We start from the raw sequence: 23,868 nt of genomic DNA, 5'->3' as shown, positions 1-23,868 counted from the left end.
AGTATTTTGAAATGGTAGGACCTAATGTATGAGGTTATTGCATACGAATGGAGAGATATGTTATTCCAATGATATATTTTATTACTTGCTTCTGTTTTTATTAAGGATAATGAAAACCTTCTGTTCGGCCCTGTGAACAAAACTAATGTGACCTTTCATGTGACCCACCTGTTGTGCTTTCACAATCGATAATAGTTACCTCATGTTAGGGTGATCTGGAAAATAGCAGTGTGCCAGCACCACAGAAAACATCATTTGTGTTTCTGTACTTTGAATTTGTATTTGCCTCAGAACTGAAATTAAGGAAAATATAGGTTATCTAAGAAAATGCTTAAAAGGCAAAATATTGTTGTAAGAGCATTGTCTGTGTTATTGGCAGATATGTTTTCAGAGGCATTCAGCTGCTGAATTATAGCTGTAAATCTGCAGAACTGGCTTGAAATCTGTGATTTTTAATAGTCTCAAAGATGGTGGTAAAGTCCAATTAGCTCTTTTGAAAGTTAGGACGGTACATAAATTTAAAAAGCCAGTATATGTAGATGCAAGTTTTCCCACTTTTTAATTTTAAAAATTACTTTTTTTTCTGTTTCATGTAATGTTTATTTTGAGTGGAAAAATCTTAAAAGGCTGAGTTGTTCTAGACATTATTTTTCTGGTTGTATTTGGGTCTCAATTCTGGATACAAACGTTTAACATGAATTGTGCAGTGTTCTTTTTCCAGGGGTTCATGATAAACGTATCAGAGTTTCACTGGGATGACTTCTAGGTTATGGGATAAGGATTTGCAGGATCAGGACCCTAATTTCAAAGAGGTTTTCACATGTGGGTTTGAAGTATGTGTGCTACTGCTGAATTTGCTCGACAGACCAGAAAGGCTCTTTCCCTTTGGAGCCCTTATGGTTTATCTGGTCAATGGCTTGCAAGCTAAGAAGGATTTACACATTGGATCAATGATCCATGAAATAAGGGGGATTTCCACAACGTCTGTCAGTGACAAGTTACAGTGTGGCCACACAGTATGCATTTTCAGAATTAATATGTATGTAGAAATATGGAACTGTATAAATGATTATTATGTGATACAGCCTAATGGACAGGGAAGGATATAAATAATGTATTATGTGTATTAGAGGGAACTTGGTGATTCCTCCGTTTCTTTTGTTTGGATTGAGAAATGTGTGTGTACATTCTGTGGCAATATTCTTGTGGCTGTACTTGCATGAAGAAAAATCAGACTCAATGAACATGTCTCTCCACACAGGAAGTCTCAGTGCTCCCCCTTCCTTCAAGTCAATGATTTTTTCTCTTCCTCCCCAGTAAATGTCCCAGGTGCTGAAGACCAGCAGTTGGCTGGAGTTACAGAAGGGGGTCAAATGTCTTTCAATGGAAGTGTCCTCTCAGCAGCACCTTTGTATTGTGCCACGAGCCTGTCAGTTCGAGTCCCTCCTGATGGCAACTGCTAAGTTATGACATAGGGAGAGAGGTATCCTACTAAGTAGGCAGGGCTTGATCAAAAGCCCCTTTGAAGTCAATAGAAAGATTCCTATTGACTTAAACAGGCTTTGGAGCAAGCCCTTGATTATGAGGGCATGTAATAAGCTTCTTATTGCCTAATTATGTACAATGGTAACTTTAGACCTGTGACCCCTGGGGAGGTTGGACTCCTTATCTTCCAAAAGCTCTGTACCTCAAAGTGACCCTCTAGTAAGAGCAACACCCCAGGTCTTTTTCCTCAGTTTCTTCTCTTGTCTTAAGGATCTAAGCTTAAGCTGCAGCTCAGCTCTTCTGCTCTGAATCTGCCAGCAGGCTCATATCTTGCATTCCCCATTTTCCTACTGCAGTGAAGATGACAGGGACCTCACTGTGCATTATACCTCAAATCTTCTCCATAAACTTGGCAAAGTTCTTGGTACCAGCAGCAGACTGAGCATGGCCATGCAGAAACCGTGCATGTCTGGATGTGATCTCTGTCAGTGTGCCTGCTGCAACTCCAATTTCAGGAACAGTTTTGTTCCAGTGAGACTTTTTCACTACAAAGGAGGCTAAAAGTGCAAATGGTGCAGTGTGGAGCTGCATTGGCTTTTGTAAAGAGTCTCCAAGGAAACATCCCCCAGAGAGGTGAAATGAGCCTCTCTTGGCCTTCTCCTTCTTCTTCAGTCCATTTGTTGACTGCTTGGTGTGTACAAGAAGCCTCCAGGAGGTGCATTGCTATGGAAAGCAAATATCCTTAGGGACAACAAATGATTCTTGCAGCAGACACTTGACAAACAGAGCTTTACTACAGTTCACCTTGAGCAATATGTAAAGGATCACTGAGTATTCCTTGCAAATAGGAGTGCTAGCAGCAGGATGATCAAGTTATAGGTTGAAAAGACAGATTATAGAGTGCCTCCTGTACCTTTTAAGTCACCTGGATTTCAGTGTTCCTGGTTATTCTATTGAGATTTCTCTTATAAAAATACTTGGTGTTGAAGTAAAGTCATGAACTGGCAAGCATGTTATATGCTACAAAAAAGCCCTCAAATATGTAGTAGGATGTCTTGCACCTGTGTTTCAGTCATGGTGTAGTTTTGTGACTTCATATTAGAATTTTCCATGTCTGCTGGCAGTACGGTTCTTAATCACACTGTTAAACAAGTATGAGTTTAGAGACAGCCTGGAAGAGAGGAATATATGAAACAATTCTTTCCACACATTTTGGGTATCTATTTTGTTACGTTCCTTCTGTCTGTGAGGTTTGAGGGTAGGGTTAGAATAAACAGAGGATGTCATATATTGGGTTTTTAACATCTTCCTTTGCTTTTTGTCACTACTTGTCTTGTCAAAATCTGATCTAGATACTGAATTGCATACATTCTAAGCAATCTGTAGCAGGACCTTATGTTTTAGATTGTTAACAAACAAGCAATTTCCACTCTGCCCTTTGGTTACTTAAGGTCAAGACACACAAAAAAGCCCCATTTTTAAACGGGGAATGGGCTGGGTTTTCTGACACTGGTGTCTAGAAGGTATCTTTGTACCACTGGTGGGATTTTTTGAATGCTGAAAAGACCTATATGCTTAATTTTTCTTTGATATGCTCAGTACAATCTGAAGATAATTCAAGAGGAGAGTGCAGATTGGCATTTTTTTTTAGGACAGATAAGCAGGATTAGTTTTTCTGCTTTGAAAAAATAATACTGTTATTTGGTTAAAAAAACACCAGTGGTTTTCATATACTAGAAATATTTCTGTCAGCCATTCATCTAACACGTGTTATTCTCTTCCCAGATCTTTTCCCTGTTGTGTCCTTATTGCAGCAATCATCAAAACCATTTGAAGAGTTTAATTTAGACTGAAATGATTCTCCATAGAATAAACAGAATATCTCACCTGTGAAGGATGATTACATTTTCTAAATTTGTTTAAAAAGGAAGGACCTTCATAATTCACAAGTTTTCTACTTGCAGTTTTCATGGTAGAGAAATCTTGCATACTTTAAGTCTGAAAATAAAGCACTTCTGTATTTGACTGCTATCAGCAATTTTATCTTTCATTTTATTGGCACTGGAAGAGCAAGGATCAGTGTTTTGATATCAGACATCACCTGGCTTGATATTACTGGTCTTTTAATGTGAAAATATGTTTTTTCCCTGTTTTTTAGTGCTCATGATGTGCTGTGTAAATGAAGGATGTTTCAGATGTCTTTCAAATTAGGCATTAAAAGGCAGTTGGGGTACAGCTGTAGGTAAGACGAGACAAAGCCAGAGGTGCCTTGTGAAAGTATTAGTTTGGAGTTGTGATGCATCTTCCACACACATGGGTACCTCTCATCTGTTTAGCATAGGGGTGAGGTGATTGACTTGCTGTCTGAGCTCGGTTTGGTGAGTAATTTGTTCAGGCACCTTGCTGGCACAAGTCATGGTCGAATGCATTTAAGGGTGGAAAGTGGAATTCTTCACCTGCACAAAATTCCGACTCTTCCCAGCAGCAACGTCGGGACAGATTTGCTTTGCAAATAAGAGTGGGCTTGCCAGGAGCTGTACAACTGAATTTCCATGGCATTCCTGGCAAGACTCTGAGGATGGACTGTGGAGTGCCTCAATGTCTCTTGCAGGCTGTACAGCAGCTCCATGGCTTTGCTAGCTACTGAAGCTGCAGGTCCTCAGCAGTGGCCTCTCATCAGGTCTGTGGCCCTACCAGCCCTGTTACTCTGCCAGACCATCCCCAACGTGTAGCATACACAAACAGCTAATCCATTTATGCAGCAGCATCTGGCTAGTCCAGATTTCCACTAAGAACAGGGTCTTTCAATAAGATTTCGATCGCTCCAATTTGTTAAGTACCCTTTGCTCTCTCCTCCATAATTAAACAGATATTTAGATACTGTATTTCATATATCTGCATCTGTGAAAAGATATATAGAATAGATTTCTTCTCTGCCTGAATGTGTGAATTTCCATTCATTTTTTAGACGATGAAAAGTTTTGCTGTGGGCCTAAAGCAGGCCAAATATGCTACTATATGTTGCTATTTCTCAGGCTTATTACATAACCTTTTTTTTCAGTGTCAGTTATATGTGGGGTTTTTTTCTGCCTTTGTAAGAGGTTACATTTTTCTCTCTTTAAAGGTATGTTAAAATTTCATACTTGAATTCATTTGGTAGTGGTTGATTGTTCTTTATACCTATTCTCTATACCTATGAGTTTACAAGTTCAAGGAATTTGTTCAGTATATTTCCAGCAGCTCATAAGCTATGAAACATCAACATTTTCGATGCAAAAGCAGCTGTGTGCTCTTTTGTTTTTAGTGTTGAACTTGAGACTCTGTTGAACCAGTTTTTGGCACCATCTTTAGAAAAATCAGGGTCATCTCAAGATGGAGTCTTACAAAATTAGCAACTACTTTAAGAGCAGATTCATTTTAAGTACCCTTAAATAGCTGCTGCAGTTTGGTAAAGTTATGTATAATTTGGTTTCAGCTTTCTATTCCTTGAAAGACTTGGCTATCTTTTCCTTTTGCATATTCAGGATTCCCCATGTCCCTGCTTCTCTGCATTGTCTTCCACTGTTTCACAGGAAGAGACTTCTGTTCATCCTGTCATATTTGTTCTGTATTAAAAACAGTACCCAAAGTCAAAGGGGAATTTTGAATGCAGTAGTCTGGCCAAAAACATATTGGTGTGACAGGATTTCTGTGAATAAAAAGGAGCAAGAGAGAAAAAAAAAAAGGGACAATCCCCCTTTAAACACCCCTACCTTCCCCCCTAAGTTTATAGATTCCCATAGGATTTTATAAGTTGAAGAAAAGTAAACAGTCATGTTCTCATTTTTCTTGAATATCTCTCAATTGAGGAGTATTTTGTGTACATCTGGATAGCTGTGAATGTAAATATATGTGTATAAACATGTTTTATAATTTGAAGTTATACTGTCTGTTAACTAAAATAATAGCCCCAAAAGCAGTTGGCCTGTCATGGATGATATAGCTCAGCTTTTATATCTGCTGTTCATCAAAAGAACCAATGAAAATTTCATTCCAACTGACAGCCAAGTAGCTAGAAATATAAAGTAAAGACTGCTGATGCCAGAGTATGAGCAACACAATAATTTGCTAAGAGTAATATGCCTGGCTGTAACCTGATCATATATGGATCAATTGATGATATTTTAAGTTAATTCGTCATATGACTGACTCGCAGTTCTAAATTCCAGGAAAATATCACCATTGAGTTCAGTGAAAAATAGCATTGTTTGTTCAAGACAGACATTTTTCAGCCAGACAGTGATGAAAGTCCTTGCTAATAAGTACACAGGAAGTTGAGAAACACAGAATAGGATAAATATATTTTGTTACTGGCAGACTTCAGCTTTTTTTTTAAGAGTCTAGAAAAGGTGTTATCTTGTCTGGTATAATTTTGTACTATAACTAATTATTCAACAAAGAGGAAGTTGAAATGCATTGAGAATTAAACAGCATGGAATAATTTTTGACCAGTCCCCCAAAAAAAAATGATCCTTGTGTGCTATACTCTTAAAGATTTATTTCCTTATCCTTCATTCTTTTTTTCCTCTGTCTCCTTCCCTGTTCCTTGCCATTAAATGGCCGGATTGTTTTAATTGTTTGAAGGAGAGGGGATTGGGGAGGCTGCTGGAGTGTCAGCTTCCCTACCTAAGCCTTGCTGGCTTACTGAGCTTTTCCAGTTCACTGGTGCAAGTGCAAGCATCGAATGGTTCATATACAGCTCTAATTCCGACTTACTTGGCAGTTATTTCTTGAATGGCCCAATTTTACATATGATTAGTTTTTAATTCTTAAATCACAACATAAACTGTGTGTATTAGATTACTATAAAAGTATGTTAATACGGTGGAGATGATTAACTGGAAGTGCAAGTTCTGTTTTTCCTGGTACATCAGTGTGCAGCCAGTGTGGCTTCTGTGGTGACTCCTGGTTTGCAGCTGAAGGCAGAATTCATCCTGAAGTGCAAAAAAAAAGTGATGCAGATTTTTAGGATGTGACAAGAATTACATTACAAGATAGATAACTATAGCAAGGCATAACAAGAAAACTGTGTTTCTGTGAAAAGCAGACTGCAGTTATTTCTGGTCTGATCCTGGTTTCTGATTCACAGTTTTGAAGGCCAAAACATATAGAAATGCATATATTTGTGCATGGGAAGGACTTGGGAAATCTCTGCTGGTCTTGTTCCTATTTGGGTAGGCAAGAATAGGGCCAGATGAAATATCTTGCACTGTTTATATCCACCAGCTTCTCACTTGCATTAGAACACAATTGTAGGAAAAACCATGCACTGGGCCCATGATGAGCTTATCTGCTTAGCAAAAAATGTCCATTTTTTAAAACTGGCAACTCAGTCTTGATATGTTTGAGGAATTTAGGTCTACTATTATCTCATGTCATTGCTTGTACAGAATTTGCATCAAAATTATGCCAGAACATGTCACTTTTAAAAATGGTAAACTGCTAGTTTTATTAGAATAGGTAAAGTAAGGATCTATCACATATATTTTTTTATTTTTCAAGTGAGATGGAGATATTAGGTTGTCTCTTTTTAATGTTGACTTTGTATCTAATTACTTTGTAGCAAAGCAAATGAGGCTCCACTGTTTCTGAGAAGTAATAAAACGGAAGTAACAGATTAGTGAATCTCCTCTATTGGGTTTGGCCTTTTCTAGATGCTGTGAAATTTAAACCAAAATATTAATTCCACTAACATCTTTCCCTGCCAAAGCTTTTCTGGTGTTGTAGCAGGTGGTGCTCAAGATTCTAAGGTGTAAGTGGAATGATTTTTCTCTTAATTGTTACGTATTTTGATTGAATAGATTCTTTTGGGGTTGGTGTATTATCATCACATTGTGGTTGTTACATGTCACTGTGATGAAATAGTTGAAATAACAGGGACACCCCATAATGCTTTTGTAAGGTGGCAGTAATCTGATTAGTCTTCCTGAAAAGTAAATACTTTTGATCTTCTCACTTGTTGGTAGAGACTTAAGAAAGTCATGCTGGCACTCAAAAAATATGAGCCTATGACTTGATGGCAATTTGCTACTTATTACAATATCATTGGCTGTGATAAAATTAAAGGGGGAAAAAAAGCTGTGGAAAAGAAATAAACTGTATTTGTTTTTTACATCTCTGATGTTAGGAAATCTGCTCCGAGATTCTGCATGAAAACAAGGATGTAATGCGCAGTTTGTTTTTGCCAGCAGGGAGATATAGACTCTTTGGAGTGTCAGCCAATGAGAATGACACTCTATGTAGTCAAATGTTTATTTACTTGCTCATACATTACATTTTGTCTGTCTGATGGCTTGTCTAATAAGGATGAATGCGATTGTGATGCCTCAGATTGCCATGTGCACTCAGAGATCTCTTCACCAAATTGACTGTTTCTAATTTCTCACTTACATTAGTTCCACGCCTTATACTCTTGTGCAGTTATATTTTTGTGTGACTACATATTTTATACACCCCTTTATTGCATTTTGCTATTATAATTCCATTAGACTTGTTCCTTCAGAATGTTGTTTTTTTGAACAACTAACCTCTTGATGTTACTTGCAATAATAGCTGCTTTAATTTCCATCCAAATTTCTTATGTAACTTTCTTACTAACGTTTTGCATAAATTTTTGTTATGTTCTCTATGTCTACAATTATTTAATCTGTCATTCTTTTACCTGTCAATTATCCATCTTTTATCTGTTATTTCTAGTTTTTTGGCAGTCCAGTTTATATGTATGAAAATTTTGATGGGTGCAAATCCATGTTCTCCTATGACCACTAGATTTGACAACCTGAGTTTTCTGGTCTATGTATTTTTGTGGTTTCCTTGCTGTATGCAATGCAACACTTATTTGTTTGCTCTGGAACTTGTAGTTGTCATTTGGGATTTATTTCTATGCTGCACTATTAAAAAAGAATTGCTTGTTGTTTTTTCATATATTTTCACTAACTGGGGAGCTGTTGACCTATTTTGATGCCAACCAGGTTAATAATTTGTATTAATAAATAGAAGTCTTTGAGAGAAGCATTTATTTCCACCAGGGATAATATATAAAGTAAATTCCTTCAAGTATACCTTCCAATAAATTTTCATAATTTAGTGTCCTTGCTCATGGGATGCTTGTAGGTGAAAGACATTAAATGTCGACATATCCTCAGAATTCCTAAAAGTAACTCAAACGTTTAGATTTGAGAATCACTTCAACTGAGTTCTCTGCTTTTTCATGCTCTTGATACTGTCCTGAGAAAGCTGAGAATAACATCATTACTGCATAAAATTTTTCAACTTCTGATACAAATTTTTCTGGCAGAGATGACTAAAACAAGTGAATTAAAGGCGATCTGCAAAAGACTCGTAATACTTTTGGAAGTATGTTCTGTGTCCTCATCGTGTTTTCTTTTTTGTAGAAAGTCTTGGAAAGTAAGAGCCAAAAAAGAAGTCTAGGATCACTCAAGATTAATCCATGTTCCCAACTTCTCCCTTTGTTTTTCGGGCTTTCCTGCATTTCGAGCTGTGCTCACACTATTGCAGCATGTGCAGACACTGAAAAATAGTGTGGTGGGGGAGTCTTAGGGGAAATATTCTTGATATTCTTCCTTAGAGTATTATTGTGAAATGCCTGTGGTTCCTTTTGCTTCTAATAATTTGATTTCTGGTGGATCGTGAGTTTGATTTCAGAGCCAGGCATCTTCAAAGAAACTGATTTTCAAACTAGAGGCCATTCACTTTACCAATAAAATGCTAGATAATGCTTTGAATAACTAACATATAGAGGTAACACAGATAAAGGAATTTTGTAAGAGATATCTTGTATGTGAAAGTGAGGACATGAGCCAAAGGTGAAGACATTCCTTCTTTCTATCCTGGTAGAACTTCCTAGGATAGAAGTCAGATTCTGGTGTGTTGAAATTTCCTTTTGAGGCCGTGCTTTGGCAAGATGCTGCCTTGTTGCTTATAAAATGACTAAAGTGTCTACCAAATGCAAGTGCCAAGTCAAAATATGTTCTGTATTTTGGTAATTGTGCAGAAAGAGCACCAGATGGTTCTGATGATGAAGCGCTTTGGGTGGGATCATCAAGTTTTAATGGATGGCAAACTCCAAAGGCTTAATTATCAACCTCTCTAGCAGCATACTTTTTATTGGAGTGGACAAGTTATTTTCAGACACAGAAAAGAAATAACCCTATATTTCTTTGCATGTAGCTGAATAAAACCCACTTAGCTTCTCTGTAGGAGTATCTGAAGCTCAGAATACTTGGGCCTAATAGAGAGGGTGCCAAGTTATGTTTCCAAAGTGGAAAAACTATATTATGAATAATACTGGTTTTGTTCAAATAGCTTGATATTTTCCCAGCATGCCCAGTTTTCATAGTGTGCTGCTAATGTGTAACTCTCCTACAATATGAATATATCCTACATTTTGGGTTCAGGTGTGTAGCACTGTTTATTTTCCACATCTAGTCTGAAATGGCTCAAGAGTGGTCTGTTCTTCTAGAAAATTTTCCTATTGAAGGAATTTGGATAGGCCACATTTAGAGTAAAAAACCTAAAAGATTAAATGGCAGATCACACAGCACACTTTTTAACTCCTGCAGTGTTGCTTGATTTCATAAAGTGAGTCTGTTCAAGCTGGAAGTGTTGATTGATTTGTTTCTATAGTGTTAAAATTTGGCTTTTAATTTTAATACCTTCCAGTCAAGACTGGTAACAGCAGAGCAGTAATTTGTGTGCTCTAATCACAGAGGCCTTTGTATGTATTTGAATGAAATCTTCTGCGTATGACTTTCTTCTCTTTTTGCATTTGTACATGTTTGCTAAATCCTAGCAATGGTAGTGTTTGCTTCCAGTTTTTATGCAGGATTACTATTACCCTTGCCTGAAACTCTGGTGGTTATTGCCACTGAGCTAATTGAAAGTCTCACCATTGGCTGCAGTGTGATTACAGGGTCAGCTTGTTGAAATACATCTCGGATGAGGCATATTTGAGCTAACGAGGCCACAGACAGCCATTGCTTGCACTGTGCAAGTACTTTAGCTTCTCTAGGTCTGGACTGGTGCATCTTTGAAATGCTGTGAAATTTGGGTTTACTAAAATGTGAGAATCCTGCTGCAAGGAGAACCAGAAGGGCCTAACTGGTTGTGTTTTGAGACCATCTTGTTTTGTCTGCAAGAGTCAGGTTTTGAAAATTGTCGGGACTTGCTACAGAGCACAGCTGCTTCTCCACGTAGGGAGAGATATCAAGAAGAGTATCATATGTGATTGATGGGAGACTCTCTTGTTGGCATTGAGCCACCTTGCAAATTTTTTTTATATAATTATGGGTTAATTTTTGTACATGCACTTAAGAAGCTTGTGATGAGTTCGTCTCAGAATCGGAGTCAGCGTGCTTACAAAGAGGGTATATCTAACTTCTGAGAGAAATGTACTTTTTTTTAAAACTTAAAACTTTTAAAATGTTTTAACAGTATTTTTACTGAGTTTTGCAAAGTCTATGTGTCTTAGACTGTGATTCTGCTGTTTTTAATCTTAAATAGAATATTATTCTCTGATTTTCATGGAACTGGCTTAAGGTGTTACTTAATTGCACTAACAAGCCCAGTATGGAGCACCAGTATTAGAAATGTGTTTTCCTAGATCTTCAAATTATGGCTTGAAAGTTCCACAAACTTTATGTTGGCACTCTGTGCAGAGGAAAGTGTCATCCAACTCTAGTGTTTTTAAATATTTATTTTCTTGTAAGGTACTTTAAAATTTCTTTAGGAATTGTCATACAGGTGCAAAAGATATTCTTGTGGTGATTAACAATATCTTTCTGACTTTGCGGTGATATTAACAATATTAACAATATTAAAAAGATATTAACAATATCTTTTCTGACTTTGCGGTGAATTGTCAGGTAATTATAATTAAGATAAGCTCTAGAAATTTCTAAGAAGTTCATTACCTCTTTGGGGTGACAGAATAAAGGCCAAAATCCTAGATCCATTCTAATTTCATCGTTCTGTGCTAAAATATGTAAGCAGGGTTTTAACCCTGTGTCCCCCAAACAACCATGTTTTCCTGGGAATTCAGAGGAATCCCTCGGGTTTGCTATATTTCTTTGAGGGACCATATTTATTCACACTAAATAGTGTGTCTGCTGATATTTTGAAAATGCATGTCCTCTTGGAACTGTAGATTTTTCAGTGTCTCTCTGACAATTTACGCAGCAATGACAGCGATGGGATGTGGAACATAACTGTGACCTGCAGCACCATCCTGACACCCTTAGCTGGAAAGAAAGTGGATTAATTTATTTGGAAGCAAGGAGTAGTTAGCAATAAAATAACTGAAAGTATAAATGTGACCATTTGAACTACTGGAACTAGCATTTTAGTTTCTTAAATGAAGAAAGAGGAGAATAAGGAAAACAGTGACAAAAAGTTGGAGAGATCTTCTATGAATATGATCTTGGTTCTTGAAAATGAATTTTGAACATATTCTCCTGTCTTGATTCCCCAGAAAATTTTAAAATAATTTTACTTATACATAAGTAGTTTGTACTGCATTCTAGAGGGTTCATATGCCAAAAAAAGAGGGCAGGGTCACCTGGAAAAATGGAAATTTCTAGCTCAAAGAAGCAAAGAGTGTTGAGTTAAAGCAAAATAGAGGAATTGGAAAATTTTGCAATAATAATAAAGAATTAAAAAGAGGACAACCTGAATATTTTATTGGTACCAGGGAGTAGTTTTAACTTGTGTTCTAATGATTTCTGATGGATGTGGCTGTAGTGATCACTCTGGTGTTTGTTAAAAAGAAAATGGATAAAACACCACCCTAAAATTCCACAGCAAGAGCTGGTTCATTTAGCATAGGACAGAAACACATTTGAAGCACTTCTTATAGAACTTTCTTTCTAGAGAAATAGAAGTTATTCTCTGTATATTTTTCTTTCCTTCCTTCCTTTCTTTTGTTTAGTTAAAGCAGTGATAAGATCTTGTAACGAGACATGTCAGGCTGATGAGTTAATTTGGTGAAACTTAGGTTTGCCAACTTCTTGAGCGCAATTTAAAAAAAAAAATCGTTTAAAAAAACCCCCAAACAAACCAAGATCATATTCCACTTACATTTCTGAAATATCACATGCAAAGCACCTAGTAACCACCCCTCTAGCCATCAGCTTTTCATTGCTGCCTGTCAGTATCTTGCTGAGGGCAGGTGCAGATAGCCTGGGGCTCATAGATGTCAAGCAATGCTGCTAAATGCCTGGAGATATGGTTTTATATGACTGTCTAAAGAGCCTAGGAATCATTTTCAGCACATGAAAAACTGAACTCTTCCCCCAGAATGCCTCTAAATTTGTGGCTTGGGACATTCTGCCCCAAAGTGCAGGGTAACTCTGACTCTGAGTTTACCAATATGTGATTCCTATAAACTGTACAAAAACCCAGGCTATGAGCATAAAACAGATCTTTTTGGACTGATGGAAAGTAGCTCTTTAGCATTTTAACCTGTTTGACTTAGTACCCAGGACTGTGCTTAACACAAATTGGAGTTAGGGGTCGTCATTTATTTGACAGCCAGCATTGCCAGCAAGAATGTCTGTCTGTGGCGAACATATTTCAGTTCTGGTTTCAAAATATCTTGCAGAGGTGGATGTTGCAGAAAAAATAGGAAATCCAAATCTTTAGATGATAGGCAACAACTATTTGGCAAAATCTCAATTCAGATTTTGACAGACATGCCATAGGTGAAAAATCCAAAGAAACTTCAGCTACATCTGGTTAAATTTTCAAATGTTGAAATTTTATCAAACTGATAGCTTTACCATTGAAGGCAAATTTCTGTTTCAAGGTGTACTCTTTCCTTAATTAACACAATTTTTTTTCTTGCTTTTTTAATTAATGAAGTAGTCATGCTTTAGGAGACACTGAAAGGAGGCCAAAAGGTTTTTATTTTGAGGGCTTGATGAGATAATGTGGTTCATATTTTTTTGTGTGATTTATTTGTCCAGCAGGTGAGAGTTAATTATCTTCAGGACTGATAATTGTGGATAATCACAAATAGAAGAGTCCTTTGGGCAGAATACAAAGCAATATCCTTGCTGTGGCACTCTGTACCACATACTTGGAAACAGTTTTCTCACAGAGGATGCATATGTAAGGTGGGATCCTAATTGAATGGATCCTGGAAGAAAGAAATTTTATTTACTTATTTTTCTAAAGTGAAATGAAAATTAGAGCATCTGGACCTCCTTTTCTCTGATTGTAGTGTCAGGATAAATGAATTTAAAAAATGGGAGCTGAGAGGGGAAGTTAGTATACCACTAGCTAAAAAAAAGGATTTTAGCTATAATTATTATGTTTCAGGGTTTCAGGGAAAGAAAACTCCAGGATATGTAGTAAGGAGGTTTTGTCCCTCAGGGAATCCAGGGAAGTAGACCTGAAGGCAGACATTCTTAAGGCCTTCTAATTGATTTTTATGTCCTACTTAACTAGCTTTGAAAAATCTTAGCTTCAGTTACATGGGACTCTCCAATACAGAACCCCAATATTTTGTCTGGATTAATACTAATTTCAGTGGGAGCAAATGGCACACTTACATCATAATATTACAAAATAGATGTGCCAGAAAGAAATGTTAGTTTGTGTGCAGCTGACTTAGCTCCTTTTCCCTTTTTCCTTTTTCTTTTTTCCTTTTTCTATTCTTTTTGCTTTTCTCCTCTTTTTTTTTTCCCTTGAAATTTAATCAAAACCACCAATCTCTATTTTTTTTGTTGTTTAAGTGCACCACAGTTGTGGCAGGATGAATCTCCAACTGTCAGGGAACCTTCAAATCCAGGTGCTATATGGTATAATTATCCTGGAATTTTAAATATGGTGATGTGTTGCCATGCACTCGTTTTATTGTTGATATCTCTAAAATATCAGCTAAACATTTCAGCTATCTTACCATTTCAAACTCTTGGAAATAGTGGTAAAATGGTAAAACTGGGCTTTCAGAGTTAACACTCCCCCTGCCCCCCCCAGATATATAGATATATATAATATATCTTTGCTCAAGGGCTTTAGTTTCCTGTTACTATTCCAAGCCTTGTCTATGCATATGTAGGTGTTACACTATAAAAAAAATTGTACCAAGGAGTTTGCATCTGGTAAATGTAGCACAAGTAGAGTTGAGTAGGTGTTTAAGTCAAAGTGCAATGAAAGAACCTGGTGGAGATGTATCCTAAACCCTTTCTGTGGCCTGAGTGCAACAGCATCAGGCACTGAGTGATGTTCAGTGACTCAGAACCTCCCGTGTTATCCAAGTGTTCTCAGCTCTACCTAATTCTTGGTGCTTTGTTGGGCAAGGAAAATACAGTCATGGCAGTTGTTTTTATTTTTCTTTCCAGAAATACCTATTCTTTTTGCCCAGAAGTGGTCATCAGTTATATATAAAAGATAAAAATATGTATTGGTAATAGATGTAAAAAAGTGGAGGATAAATAGATACCTGTAAATACAGAAGTTGATTTGAATCACAAATCAATGCAATTCCATTCTGTTGTGTAACTGAATTTCAGTTTAGTTCAATCCAGAGCTCATGAAGCTCATTAAAGAGACCTAACTGCATGGTGAATTACAGTTTGAATAATATTTTATACTTTTTATACTGTTGTTTTCAGTCATATGACCGAGCTGAAAGAACATACCCTCTTTTAAACACAGTAAGCCAATTCTTCAGCAAAATTATTTTAGACATCGGTCTGAATATGAAAGAGAAGGGAACCTGACACATTATGTATTCAAAAGAAAAAGAGAGCCAAAAACTACTGAAAGTATTTTTAATTTTAGTACAATTTGGCAAGAAAAATTACATCAAAGTGGTAAACTAACAGTTCCTGGTACGTGTATTGTTGCATAAAGATAGTATTATATAATGAACAAAAATGTTATTATTTTGTGTTAAAGTTATATCCAGAGAACCCTCATGACACTGCATTACAGCCATGCCACGAGACCCTGCTAGAGTTGCAAGTCCCTGTACAGCCATAGGAAGAGATTAAAAAGCTATCATTCCAAATGGTATTGAGGCCCAGAGAGAGAAGAGAAAAGCAATGGCCAAATATTATCACGCAGGTCAATGCCAGCACTGCCCTTTGGGTCTTTGTGTGGTTGGTTTCCACAGGGATGTGACAAAGGTGAGTCTCCTTGTGGTGTCACTGGGTGTCACTTCCAAGCCTCTGCAGCCCTCAGCTTCTCCAGGTGTAGAGAGTGACTCTGGAAGTGCAGTTTGGATTAGCTGTAAAGCTCTCTGTACTTGTTACTCTTCCAATATGTGGTGCTGTTAGAAGGATGTTTTTTGGGTTTGGAATCCTGGTCATACTTCTTGGGGCTTGTCATGCTGTAACTTTTCATTCAGGGCTTAATTGACCTTGTAGTGCCTTCAGCACATGCATCTGCACATGTGAATGCTACAGAAGCAGGCCTGTTGTGAAAGCTGCCTCTGTTTTCTTTAATTCAGTCATATTGATGAGGAACGCCCCAGCCTGTGGCTGTGAAAACGCCGTGTAGCTCCCCAGGAGTTCAGAGGTGTTTTTTGTGTCTCAGCACACCGTGTGAGTGGCAGTGGGCTGTGCAGGAGCTCTGGGGAAACTTGAGTCCCTTGATGTGGGAGCAGGGAGCCAGCAGCATTTACCACCTTTCCCTGGGCAACAGAGGAGGCTTTTGCTGTCTGCAGCTGATGAGTTATAACTGGAGTTCCTCCTCTCCCTTCAGCCTTCCAAGCAGTGTGGTGTATGTCTTGTGGTTCTTATCTGCTCGAAAGTATGCACACAGAGCTTATCAGATCTGGAATGCTAGCACCCTGCCTTTTATATGAAAGGGTAAATGCATATTTAGGTATTTCTTTCATCTGCACGGTGAATTAGATGTTTTTGGTGTTTTCAAGTGTAATTTTAGTGGTAGATATAATAATACATTTAAATTAGTTGTTGGAGATATGCAATACTTTTTTCCATCAAAATCATTTTTTTCATGAAAATCCTTTTTAGACTTAAGCTGATGCTATGTTATGAAGTGATACTACATATATTTTGTGTTCTGTGCTCACATCCTGTAATGATTGGGTGCTTTATAGCTCTGCAAGCAGACAACAGGGAAACCTTTCTGAGTTGCCTGTTGAAGACATTTACACAATAACACAATTATTTGTTACAGAAGACATGATAAGGAGCTCTTATCTCCGGTTATATAATGTAACACTGCCAGGTAATGTGCCACTACCGAGTGACACCCTTTTGGGAAAGACAGGGAACCACTGTCTGTGGAGTTTGGCAAAAGTGGTGATGTTTATGGGGTTCCTTTTTTTAAGAGGTAGTTTACAGAAACACCATCATTGTATGTGTATGTTGACATGTTTTTTGTAGGCAGATGTGAGGTTGCTCTAAACTGGAAGTCATGTAGTTTACGTAAGTGCTAACCAGAGCTAAACTGGATTAGAGTGGGTTTGTGGCCAGTCATCTCCAAGTGTGGGCAGAGTGAGCTCACATCTCCCTGCAAAGCTGTGGAGATGTAGCCTATTTTGGGTGCTTCTTTTGAGCCTCGTTTCTGTAATAACAACATCACAGCTTCTGGGGTGTAGAATTGTAAAGCATCACTGCTACAGAAGGAAGAAATAGTAGCTCCTTTTTGTGTATAAGGAACTAAGAAGCACAAAGCAACTTCTGCTGAAGGTTGAACAGAGAATCTGTAACAAAAGCAGAGCTTTGGAGACGAATTTTTACACTGTGGTGTTGTTCTTACCTCCTTGTGATGCAACATGTTTTCAAATGACCACGTGTGGAACAGGTGGTTTGATCTGATTCCTTCTTTAATGGATCACTTGACTGCAATCTCTGTTAAGGAGCAAAAACTCCAAATGAAGATCACTGCAAAGGGGCTATTCTAAAATGAAAAGCGAAAGGGAAACAATGTTGTAGTTGCTTTGGTTTGGTTGAGTTTTTTTTGTTTGTTTATTTCTTTGGGGATTTTGTATTTTGTTAGTTATGCATAGAATGAAGAAGAGTAGAGATTTAAAGAAACAAGCCAGAAAAAGCAGTAAAATACAATCCTTGAATGTTTGAACAGAAGTGAAACAAAGGGAAGCTAGCAGGAATTTGTTCATAGTGGTTAATTACTGTGTTTGCATCCCTGTTTCAAAATGATCACGTGTGAAGAATTTTCTGTATGTAAGTAAAATGTTTTTCGTTGAACCATTTTGAAACTGTGCCCTTTACCTGAATTAAGGAAGATTTTTAGAAATCCAGTTCAAAGGTTCTCATTACAATCAGCCTACTGCCTCCTTCATTTTTGTGATTGTGTCTAGACAGAGGTCATTAATGATGCTTTAATTGTGAAATATTGCACGTTTTGGGGTGTGAAATTGCTATGTGACTCAGGCCCTAAATGTGTAGTTTCACTTCTGTATTACTCCTTTTTCTCATTTCACATCATGCTATAATTCTGGAAATAGTTTTTTAACAGTTTTTAAATGATACATATTTTAGTCCCAGCAGCCCACAATGATAGGCCACATTCTGAAATGATATAACATGATGCCATGCTTTTTACTAAATAACTGCTTCCATTTTTTGCTTCCAGGCTTCCTTCATGCTCACTGGTGACTGTGCACAGAAAATACACACTACCTGTAGAGGCTCTATGTTAGAAGAATCAGAATATTTTAATTAAGGATTGTTTGAAATTAGTAAACTTTTTCTGCTTTCCAAAACCAATGAAATTTTTTGTTCTGAAGACTGAGACCTATTGGAATTATTAAGAACTGACTGGGTGAAAAGACAACTATTTAATAACTGACATTTGGCTTTTTATGGAATCTTGTTTGGTTCATAATGCATAGGGTAAACAAAGTCCTACTGTCATTTAGTGATGTCCATAATCTGTTTTATGCCCAGTGTTCTCTTGGTGTCAATATGTGCTTGCAAGATGAGCAAAAGTGCAGCTTTTTGAAAATTGGGTTATTTTGAAAGATTCTGTGCAATTGTTGGATGACTGTGTAATTGTCTTAGGTCGATGAGAAGTGCTTACCTTTACTAGCTCTTTAGCAAAGGTACCTGAAATCAGAGCCCAAATTGCTCTTACAGTTTTATTTCCCCCCTTTCATAGTGGCATTGGGAGAGCAAGTCTTTGATGAGGATGGTAGCAACCTTCCAAACGTGCAGAAATTACAGGCATTTTGAAAACATGTAAACTGTAAAATATCTGAGTGAAGTTTCTGGTGGGATTTGTACCAATTAAAACAACAGAATGCATTAAAGATAGCTTTGTTCTTGTATATGTTTATGCAAGAACTGTTCACCTGTGTGGTCACCTGGAGGCCAGCTTGAGATGTCTAAAGTGAAAATGTAAATGGTTTGTGCTAATAGACTAAGGGTTAGGTCTGTCTTCCCAAAATCAATGGGAGCTGGCTTCCCAAACATTTTAAACTCATGATGCAAATTTTTTCCTTTTTTGATAAAAGACACAGGTATAAAAGTCTACATGGGACAACTATTGACCTGTATGGTGTTAGTCCTTGGTCTACTTTATTTATGCAATAAATTTGTGTTTAATTATGCGATTTGTATAGGATATACCTGACGGAAATTTTTTATTAAGGTTGTGATGTTAGTATTTGATGGGCAGAAGGTTTTCTACGTGGATGAGAAAATAGGGCTTATGTTCAGTTTAAGAAAAAGTACTTGGACAGCTAAAAATAATAAAAGCAATGGAGCCCATAGAACATAGGGCTACAGGTGTAAAAGAAGAAAAAAATGGTTAGCAGCTACTCCATCTAATTAGGTCATGTGGTTTACTTTTGTGTGCCTGTGTGTTAGCTGGATTGTCTCTCTTTTGAGCAGAGAACTGTGAGAGGTAAAATGAGTCAAGGCAGTAAGAAAAAGGTGTTTTCTTCCATGTAAACTCTAGATACCTCATACGTGAATTTTCGCTGTGAATAACTGTTTCTGGTCAATTTGACTGTTTTTCAGCATTTCCCTTGCACTCTGGTTGTGTTGCTATCTATGGGTATTACTGAACACTTCCTTGACTACACCATTTTATTGAATTTACTAAGGCAAAGTGGTTGAAGGAAAAGTCAATTTTGTCCAGTCTGCTAAATGCAACAGACAGATCACTCTGAAATGAGTTCATTTGGAATGAACTTAGGGCCCCTTAGGGTTGGGCATTTTTTCCCCACCCTGCCCAGCTCGGTACTGGATAAGCCTGGAGCTGATTCACAGTCCTGAGGTGTTATCTGAGCAGCAAGCCTTCCTTTGCTCGGGATCACTGGGTGCAGTTAGCCCTCTTCTACCTTCTCCTTCACTTGCACTGTTGCTGGAAAAATCAAGGTTTCACATTCATATTATTTTGTAGGATGTTTTACCAAATTGAACTTTTTCCCCGGTAGATTACCAGAGTGCTAAAGCTAAGTTTAAAACTTTGTATATTTAACCTTTCCCCCTAATTGCTTGCCCAGAATAAAGGTTTGGTGCTTTGTTCCTAAACTCTCTACATGAGGTGGTGTGCATTAAAGTGTATTTATACTTTCAGATTAATTAACTGTGACCTTATGAACCACTGTCCTTGTTTAATTGGTGGCTCCAAAGCACACTAATGGCATAAATCAGCTGATAATGAGATTCAGACTTGCTTTTAAAATATATAATAACAACAGTGCATTGATAGAGCAAATGAGATTTGTTGACTCTCTGTTGGTATTACAGGAGAGAAGACACAATTAAATGTGTACTTTCAGGATGGGGGAGGGCTTGGCTGGAATGAATAATATGCACTTCAGGGTGGGTGTATGAAATAAGGAGGATATTCTGCATCAAGATAAGTTTGGTATTCTCTCCTTGTCTCTAGGCACTGTGCAGTACTGGCTGGTGCACTTTAGGATACAGAAATGTTGTGGGAAGGTGTTTCTTAAAGATTACTGGGGGCTAACAAAAATGACGATTTCATCTTTAAATATAGTTACATGTTTTTAAACTGAGCTTACACCCACTGTTTTATGAACTGCAAATTAATCAGATAGCTCCCAGAGAACAAAAAGGTTTTGACCTAAACTAGTTGCTCAGGCTCCATTACTATTTTCAGTTTAATGTTACCCATATCCATCCTCACATTTTGGAAAGAAAACAAGGGCTGTGCAACAAAGTTTCTTTGTTTTCCTAAGAACTAAAAATGTGCTGTATGTAGACCAAACAATAAAAATAAACTACTGAACTACCTTCTAATGCATGGGGGTTCTGGAGAGAGGAAACCATGGATATTTAGAGGCATAAAGTGAGTCATTGTGCTAGTTAAAGAATTTTATAAGGCGAGCTCTGTGGGTTTGAGTTGCATCTGTTACCTTTCCAACTAGAACTGAGGGGTATGCAGGAAAAAGAATGTTGGATTTAATCATGCCTTATAGTGACTGCATTGTACTTAGGCTAAGCTTCTAACTGGGATCTAGACCATAGGAGAACAAAATTTCTTCTTTGTATAAATTTTGCCTTAGATGGATTCCAATTAAATGCACCTAAACAATAATTTTACACCAGGTAAACTGAGAAATGCTGTAAACAAACTACTTAAATTAAAAAAAAAAAGTAATAAATGTTCTGTAACACTTGAGAACATAAAAAAGGGCAAAAATTCCAAGCCAAAAACCCCCTCACAGCTATTTTCCTTATTAAAAGATAACCGTGCTTGCATTTATGACAGTTCTTAGAAGCCATAATGGACTGGGTTGCTATGGTGTGAGATGCAGAACAATGAAATAATTGTTTCTCTTGGTATTGGCTTCCTGGAAACAAATGCTGTGTAAATTACTTGGCTGAAAGCGTGACAACAGTCTTGTGTTCTGTTTTATTCAGTTCATGGTTAAAAATCATAACTATTTTATAATAATAAAAAAGTAACATTTATCAGTTCTGGGCTTTCTTTTGTTTCAACTTTTTTTTTTCCTTTTATATTTTCAGGTCAGTTTCATGAATTCAAAAGCAACTTACCAGTGATTTCTGGGAGCTGGGGCTGATTTTCTTGTGTATTTGTAAGTATTTATTATTTTCCATGTTATGTGCATCTTTCTAATACTCTTGACATGGGGAATGGAAACAATTTTAAAATGTCACTGTTGTGTTGCAGTTTTAGCATGTTTTAGCAAGAATTTGACCTAACTGCTGTTAAACTTTTGGTAGGTTTTTTGCTACCAATTTATCCTTCATTTTTTCAGAGGGGCTACAAATGCTGAATTGACAGTAAATGTAACTGTTACTTCAAGCTTTATTTTGGCTTTTGTAAAAATAACAATAATGGGAGAACAGTGTTGCTTACAGTAACACTGTAATCAATGGTGGCACTTGCTAATGACACCACTGCATCATGTTTTTGCAATGAAAATAATTTCTCAAAAGAATTGGGGCTGTGGCTCAAGACAGACAGGACTTTTAGAGCAAAGGCTGTATGGTGTTATTGAGGAAACACTAGGATGACCAGCATCTGCTGAACTAGGAACACATTTTTATATGCCTTGGAGACAGCTGACCTTTATGGCTGCAGAAAAACCATGGTCACTCAGGCTGTAGCTCAAGAACATGTTTCAGAGTATGCCCAAGTTCAAATACATTAAATGGGACTATACCTAAACAGAAACGCTTTGAGATAGAGAAAGCCAGAGGAGAGGATCTGGGAGGAAGATAGTTATTCATGCAACAAATAGAAAGCTTTCAGAATTACTGTTTTGGATAGTCCTCGGCTTTAGTCAAGTATAATAAGGAAAATCTTATGGACCTTAGACTTGGCGTGATATAAATTATTGCAATACCTCCTGTATGATGTAGTATAAATGAAACCAATCTGTGCAGCTTGTTCTCTTAAGTCACAAATATAGTTTATGTATAAATATTTATTCAATCATTTGTGGGAAAAGATGTTCACAAAACTACATTCATCAAAGAAAAAATATGGCTAGTTCTCCTCTCAATATGGAAATGTGTTCAATTCCCTCCCTAACCCTCTCTCTTTACAAATGTTCATTTTCACATATGGTTTTGCTATTCTATTTGCACTTTCCTTCATTTACAGGTCAGCATTTTTTAAATGAGCATTGTCAGTCATAGATAAAGAAAATATTACCAAATAAGATAAACAGTTTAAAAACAAACATTATCATTGAAAAATAGTTCTGAGAAGGCAATATAAAGTGATTACTTAATTGAGAGTGAGGAATTTGCTATATTCTCTCTGGCTTTGCTACTGCAATTTTTTTTTAAGCAATCAGTTTCTTTTCTTCATTTTTTTCTTCATATAAATGGAAATAGTAATATGTCAGTCTATACAAACAGTACCTCTTTATACCTCAATACGGAGCACACTTTCCAAGCAAAGCAATGGAATAAATTCAATGGTTGTTTCATGGTGAACTTTTTGTGTACCAAGCTACTTGGGTGAGAAGTTGTAAGTGCTGTTTAGTTCATCTGCATGTAGTATTACAAACATAAAAAGGGCTTCAGTAATTATATTGTGGACTGCTGGCCTGAGTCCTGTTCTTCTTGGCTGACATCAACAAAAAGCTGTGGTAAGCAAAAGTAAAAAAGTACTTTGCAAAGTACTTGTGTTTAGGTCAATCAAGTAAGTATTTAAACTTCTGTGAGAGGTGTGTACTGTTTTTATCACAAAACTGCCCACTGGCTGTGGCAGGGAAAGTTGTTAGGGCAGCTAAGACACCTGATTTAGTGTGGCCATGAGATCTGGAATGTGGCTCAGCAGCCTGAGTAAATGGCTGTATGAGATGGTGAGCCACAGCCTGCCCTGGGACAACTCTTGTCCTCTGCAACTCACACTTCAATCACAGTGACATGGATATCTGGAGGAGCCAGCACTGTGCTGACTGTTTTCTGCTTAAAGGACTTATTTTAGTGTGTAGCACTACGTGTCTAGAAACATATGCAAACCTTAAGTTCACATAAACTGGAATGAAATAAAATGTGGGAGGTGCAATTGATGGGTTCAGCCCCGTGTTTCCTCATATCCTGAGAACAGCATCGAAGTGTACCTTCCAGAGTAATACAGGTTTAAATCATGATTTTAAATCATCTCTGTTACACCTCTCCAAACTTACAAACATTGTGTCCATGAGTTAGGCAGATACAGACTCTTACCATGCAATAACAGCAATATGTACAGTGTCATAAATGAGACTAATAAAATAGACTAACAGGACGGGTTGTGACCTGAGGTACCTCTCCATTTAAAGACTTGATTTCTGCAAATACTTATTCATGTGAGGTGACCATGGAAGGTGATGGAAGCAGGACCCGGGCCTGGGGCTGAACAAATAGGCCCTAAGCAGAGGAGAAGATGGGA

The 23,868-nt window shown here is 37.3% G+C and overlaps 1 protein-coding gene across 5 annotated transcripts in view; it reads left to right on the top strand.

The window, feature by feature from the left end:
* Positions 1-23,868, top strand: part of SOX6 (SRY-box transcription factor 6) — a 366,784-nt gene that overhangs the window by 33,854 nt on the left and 309,062 nt on the right. For all 5 annotated transcript variants that reach the window (XM_085063213.1, XM_085063212.1, XM_085063211.1 and 2 more), the window contains exon 2: positions 21,483-21,553. The gene's annotated coding sequence lies outside the window, so the exon portion shown is untranslated. The remainder of the gene's footprint in view (positions 1-21,482; positions 21,554-23,868) is intronic.

Source organism: Lichenostomus cassidix, chromosome 5 (genome assembly GCF_008360975.1).
Source record: "Lichenostomus cassidix isolate B80296 chromosome 5, HeHo_3.0, whole genome shotgun sequence".
In the NCBI taxonomy this organism is placed as follows: domain Eukaryota; kingdom Metazoa; phylum Chordata; class Aves; order Passeriformes; family Meliphagidae; genus Lichenostomus; species Lichenostomus cassidix.
This window is presented reverse-complemented; position numbering and strand designations above follow the sequence as displayed.